Consider the following 6,537-nt stretch of genomic DNA (forward strand, 5'->3'; position numbering starts at 1 on the left):
GACGAGAGAGTGGTTACCACCACAGGACTGAGGATTAGGTGAGTATATCTTTTTTCTTTTAAACCCTAGATCAAAATAAGCACTTAAGCCTTGCAGATAGAGGGTAGCCCCACAGCAAGGGTTCATTTTTAATAAGCCCAAAGTTCTTCTAGAATACTCCATCCACATCTACTGAACTAAACTCACTAGTCTCATATTTTATCATAAATAATGTCATTGATTGAAATATCAGTGCTGTAATGTTTTCATGCTCTGGATATATGGTTAATATAAATATTATGTAAATATTTTATTATATTATTGCATGTGACGACACACAAGAAATTACATTTTGCTACAATGTAAAGTAGTGAGTGTACAGCCCTTTGTCCCCTCAAAATAACTCAAGTCACAGCCATTACCGATACTTTTCCTCAAGTACTCGCCGATGCCAATCACCAATACCTTTTTAGTGCATGTGAGTTTTTCTAAAACAACACAGACTAATGAGTTTGGGACAGTGGTTTAGCACCAGGTCCCGGTCGCAGCTGCAATCATTGCACCTCTGGTAGTGTTCTGCCAATAACTCCAAGATATAGAGGGACTACAAATCTCAGCAATACAATATGCAGCAATGCAGAATAGGAAGCTGCATATTCTGTGTTGCTCTCCAGGGATGTTCAGGGTCTAACCAGGACTGTGTGTGGTCTTCACCAGATTCTTTGCGGGGTCTCATGAGGCTGTACGTCGTCTGACCAGGGCTGTGTGGGGTCTCAGGAGGCTGTGCGGGGTCACACCAGGGCTGTGTGCAATCTCCCCAGGACTGTGTGTGGTCTTCACCAGATTCTTTGCGGGGTCTCATGAGGCTGTACGTCGTCTGACCAGGGCTGTGTGGGGTCTCAGGAGGCTGTGCGGGGTCACACCAGGGCTGTGTGCAATCTCCCCAGGACTGTGTGTGGTCTTCACCAGATTCTTTGCGGGGTCTCATGAGGCTGTACGTCGTCTGACCAGGGCTGTGTGGGGTCTCAGGAGGCTGTGCGGGGTCACACCAGGGCTGTGTGCAATCTCCCCAGGACTGTGTGTGGTCTTCACCAGATTCTTTGCGGGGTCTCATGAGGCTGTACGTCGTCTGACCAGGGCTGTGTGGGGTCTCAGGAGGCTGTGCGGGGTCACACCAGGGCTGTGTGCAATCTCCCCAGGACTGTGTGTGGTCTTCACCAGATTCTTTGCGGGGTCTCATGAGGCTGTACGTCGTCTGACCAGGGCTGTGTGGGGTCTCAGGAGGCTGTGCGGGGTCACACCAGGGCTGTGTGCAATCTCCCCAGGACTGTGTGTGGTCTTCACCAGATTCTTTGCGGGGTCTCATGAGGCTGTACGTCGTCTGACCAGGGCTGTGTGGGGTCTCAGGAGGCTGTGCGGGGTCACACCAGGGCTGTGTGCAATCTCCCCAGGACTGTGTGTGGTCTTCACCAGATTCTTTGCGGGGTCTCATGAGGCTGTACGTCGTCTGACCAGGGCTGTGTGGGGTCTCAGGAGGCTGTGCGGGGTCACACCAGGGCTGTGTGCAATCTCCCCAGGACTGTGTGTGGTCTTCACCAGATTCTTTGCGGGGTCTCATGAGGCTGTACGTCGTCTGACCAGGGCTGTGTGGGGTCTCAGGAGGCTGTGCGGGGTCACACCAGGGCTGTGTGCAATCTCCCCAGGACTGTGTGTGGTCTTCACCAGATTCTTTGCGGGGTCTCATGAGGCTGTACGTCGTCTGACCAGGGCTGTGTGGGGTCTCAGGAGGCTGTGCGGGGTCACACCAGGGCTGTGTGCAATCTCCCCAGGACTGTGTGTGGTCTCCCCAGTGCTGTTCTGGTGGGTGCATGTGGTGGAAAGGAGGAGGAAGAGTAGATGTGCGGCTGGTACTGTAAACAGCTCCCGTGGGGTCCCCACAGGGCAGCCATCAGAAATTTTGGGGCTGCCCCCCACTGCCGCCACACTGAGCCAGTCACATTAGTCTCTGACAGAGGAGCTTATGCTCTAATGTCCCCCCCACAGCCACACACTGTTATTATTAGGGATGCACCAATACTGGCTTTTCGGTATCGAGTACCGATATTTTTCTCCCGGTACTCGCCGATACCGAGGAAGTCCCATTAAGGAAGCCGGGCGGCGTAAAATGACTCACCACCCAGCTGATCCTCTGTTTGAACAGCAAACTTCGTTCTGTATAGTACAATAGACAAAATGTCATCCCGGGCGAATTTACGTCATTAATCGGGCCTGTGCAGACACCGGAAGCCTCAGTGTAGTTGGACCGAATTAGAGCGCAAGTTCATCCGGGGCGACTTTGCCACCGATGTTTGAGCACAGTGAGCATTGGCATAGATGAACACACTAAAAAACCGCAGCTATTACACCAAATACATTTTTTACATTAAAACAAGAGACATGTCAGAATCTGAAGACAGTGGCACCCAGCCTAGTGCAAGCAGAGAGGGTGAGGAGGAGCATGGCGCATCTGCAACCAAAAAAGGGCGAGCGCCATGTCATTTGAAGAAATGGTGGAGCTGGTATGCATCTTTAAGAGTCATGATTAAACATGACAATGACAATGATTGACATTGGAAGACCTCTAGCCAGTCCACGCTGCCTAGAGGTCTTCCAATGTCAATGTTGTGCTCATAGGCCATGCCGTGGAGAGCCTTTGCTGATCCAGGATACGTTCCAGCATAGCCAGTGTGGAGTTCTACCTCATCACCACATCTTGTTTAAGGCAGTACTCTGGAAGGCCTTTGTTGTAGCCTGAGAAGATGGCTGTCCCTCACACTGTGAAGGAAGTGTCCAGCCATCTTCCGACGAGAGTCCAGCAGTGTGGACAGCCTCCCGCACCTTCTCTCTTCCAAAGCACCCCTTATGACAATCTGCAGGATGTGGCTGTGCACTGCACACCCACAAATCCCCATCCAGTGCAGCCTTGGTCATGTTCGCAGCACTATCTGAGACCACAAAGCCCATCCTGCACTTTGTGCCTGCTTTGTCCCCCAGCCACTGCGTCAACATATTTCACAGTGCCCGCAAGATGTTCTGCGCAGTGTGCTGCTCATCTATGACCTCAGCATGTAACAGGAATGAGCGGTGCCCCTCTTTTCCAGCTGTTGACAATGGTGTCCCTGCAATTGCCACTGTAACTTGGGCCACCTTAGGCTGCCACCAATGAGCTGTGAGGGCTAGGAAGGCGTGCTGGCCAGTGGGAGCACTCCAGTCGATGTCTGTGGTGAAGTGAACAGAGTGGCCAACAGCCCTTCTGAGCTCCTCCTTCAGCACACCAACGCACGCCCTGTTTAACGATGGCACCACAGATTTTCTGAAGGTCGTGCGGGATGGGATGCGGTACTGCGGTGCAAGAGCCTGCAGGAGTTGCCTGCAGACTTGCACTCCACCACGTTAAAAGTAGGGATGGGCCCACAAGTCAATGTGCAGGTCACAGGTTGGGGACAAGACTTTGCCCAATCAGGGCACAGATAACTGTGAGAGGCATGATTGGGCAAAATCATAATGACTTTTCCCAATAATGGCTCACCTGTCAGATGACACTGCCCAATTGTTTGTTTTGCCGACATCTGTCAAAATGCCATTCTGCAGAGGAAGTATGTCACGAGCGGACGGGATGGTGGTCGTCATCGTCATCAAATCGCTCATGTTTACTCTTAAGACACTCCCCAGCAAGTGGGTCAAACCTTTCAAGACCAGAATATTTATAGTCAGGGTTGAAGGCTCTGTCCCACCCAAAATCTCTTTAAGCCTCCGAATTCCGTGACCAATATCATGTCTTAACAATCCTGGAAAGTAGGGGTGTCCTGATACCGAAGCTAGCATCGGTATCGGGACCGATACAAGGCATTTTGACAAGTACTCGTACTTGTCAAAATGCCCCGATGCACAGCGCCGATGCTTGCACTGATTTTTTTCTCTGTACCTTTTGAGGTGGCGAATGCTTTTCCTCACGAGGACATAGGTGGTGCTGAGCGGCTGAGCAGAGGAGCATCGCGTCACTGCTGTGGGCGGCGCTCCAGGTGGGGTCCTAATGTAGGTGGCTGGCGACTGCCCAGTGGACCCCACCTGGAGCGCCGCCCACAGCAGTGATGCGACGCTCAGCGCCGACGACGTCCTCACATGTGAGGAAAATCGTTCGGCACCACGATCGAGGCAACAGTAAGTAAGATGGGGCCTGGGTTTAGTGTTTTGTGTGAACAAGAAGAATCTATTGCTGCAGTGTATTCTGTATGTGCTGTACATGTACTACATATAGAATGCACTGCAGCAATAGATTTACAATTCTGCACTGCTAATAAGAAGGGGTTAAAAAATCCATAGTACATAATAGTACATAACATGTAGTTGTACTATGGATCATTTAACCCATTCATGTTAGCAGGTCATAATTGTAAATCTACTGCTGCAGTGCATTCTATATGTACTGTATATGTACTACATATAGAATGCACTGCAGCATATTTACAATTCTAACCTGCTAACATTATATATCGACAACTACATATTATGTACTATGGATCATTTAACCTATTCATGTTAGCAGGGCAGAATTGTGAGCGCCTCCCACAAGCTGAGCACCGAGACGCGATGCAGCGATCCCCAACAGATGCGGACCAGGGTGTTTTCTTGTCCACACCTGAAATGCATCCTAATGTATTCCTATGGTATTTCTGGGCTCTGTTCACACCAGTGTAGTCTGTTCCGATGCAGGGGGGGAAATGCTGCATGCCCTATTTTTTTTCTGCTCTGGAACACACCAAAACGCATATAAGCACATAAAACACATGCAAACGCACTGGACCACACCTGAAGGGCTTGTTCACACAAGATGCAGTTCTAATGCAGTCCTTCCTGGTTAGCAGCTGCATCAAAACGCATCACAATGTTCTGTTCACCCCAGTGCAGTCAGAAAGAATACTGCTTGCCACATTTCAGCTGCACCTGATTGCAACAGAACGCATCAAAAATGCATGCAAACAAAGCAGAACGCAACTGAATGCATCAAAAATGAAAAAACAAAACAACAACGACAGGAGTGAGAGGGGTGTAAACACTATGCACTTGGTCAAAAATCCATGGCGTACACACAGAACATAACAATTATTACCTTTGATTAGACATACGGATGCATGAAAAGAACTTATCCAGATGCGCCCTCAGATCCTTATATAAAGTCCAAAATTAGCCCTTGGATTATCTGACCCTCCACAGCAGGTGCACCCAATACCGACGTCCACTGCGAAGAGCAAAATCAGGGATTTTCCGCCAAAAGGGGATCCAACCATTATTTCAAAGTGTATAGCAAAGTTCGATAAAAAATTTATTTATTTTTAAATAATTCTAAAATCTACACATATCAAAAAACAAACAACATACATACATGTAATCACATAAAAGACTGCATTCGGCTATTTGTCAAAAAATGGCATGTGAAAAATATGTATATACTTGAGGTATTCGGTACGCCCCTGAGTACCTTAATATTTGAAATATATTTGTCGTTACACTTGGTTTCTAGAGTGTGTTCTTATGTCTAGAAATTTAGGAGTTGGAGAAAGATGTCAGTCCCATAGGTCAAAAACAAGGGCTACAATACATGTGTATGAAAAAGGCAGAACACAAGGTCAAAAATAGTTCATTAGATTGTCAAATTATAATGGTAGCACTCACGGTGCTGTTTTTCACTCATTGATGAAAGTCGAGGGACCCGGAGTGGTTTTACCACTAATCCAACGAAACTCGGCTGCAGACGCAATAGGTTCAGGAGAAGATTATCCTCATCTAGGGCCTTTCTTATCCACTATAGATGTTATTGGCCTTCACTGAACATTTGCTCTGTTCGTATGGTGCCCGTGTCCGGAACAGAAGAGGAGAGAAATCCCCTTGGCTGGGTCAATAATGTTGATTTGTTTTTCTATCAAGTAATCCACAATCAGTGCACATCAGCAAACATGTGCTCTTGGGAGGGTGGCTTTCTCCAGATTTGAACTATAAAGTCCTCCAGTGTAATATGTCCGTGGGATAAGGCAAAGCCGCGGTGACCTTAGCCGATGCAGTCAGACAGGAACACCTAACCCACGCCTACGACACGTTTCACCCCCCACCGGGGCTTCATCAGAAGGGCGTTGTTTGGCAAGGGTTCTAATTACCTTCCATAAATACTGAGAACAATCTCCTTAATAGTGAACAATTGAAAACACTTAGTGAACAATTAAGAATACTTGAAAACATTGGGTACCTGTGTGTGTCCCCACAGGGCACATTTGTTGGTTACACATTTTCAATTGGTCACTATTAAGGAGATTGTTCTCAATATTCTCAAGCTTCTGATGTCACTGAGCTGAGCCGGACGAACAGGTTTCTTTTTCGCTTTGCTGCCATTTGTCCTGCTGGTCTGATCCAGCAATACCCAATGCCTGTACTGTTTATATCATTGTGAGTACGCATTTTTTAATTTAATAAATTGCATTTTATAGGACGTTACGCACTATGTCCTTTTTCTCTTTCCACCTGGAT

The sequence above is a fragment of the Nanorana parkeri genome, unplaced genomic scaffold, assembly GCF_000935625.1.
Source record: "Nanorana parkeri isolate BGI_ZX_2015 unplaced genomic scaffold, ASM93562v1 scaffold1727, whole genome shotgun sequence".
Taxonomy (NCBI): Eukaryota; Metazoa; Chordata; class Amphibia; order Anura; family Dicroglossidae; genus Nanorana; species Nanorana parkeri.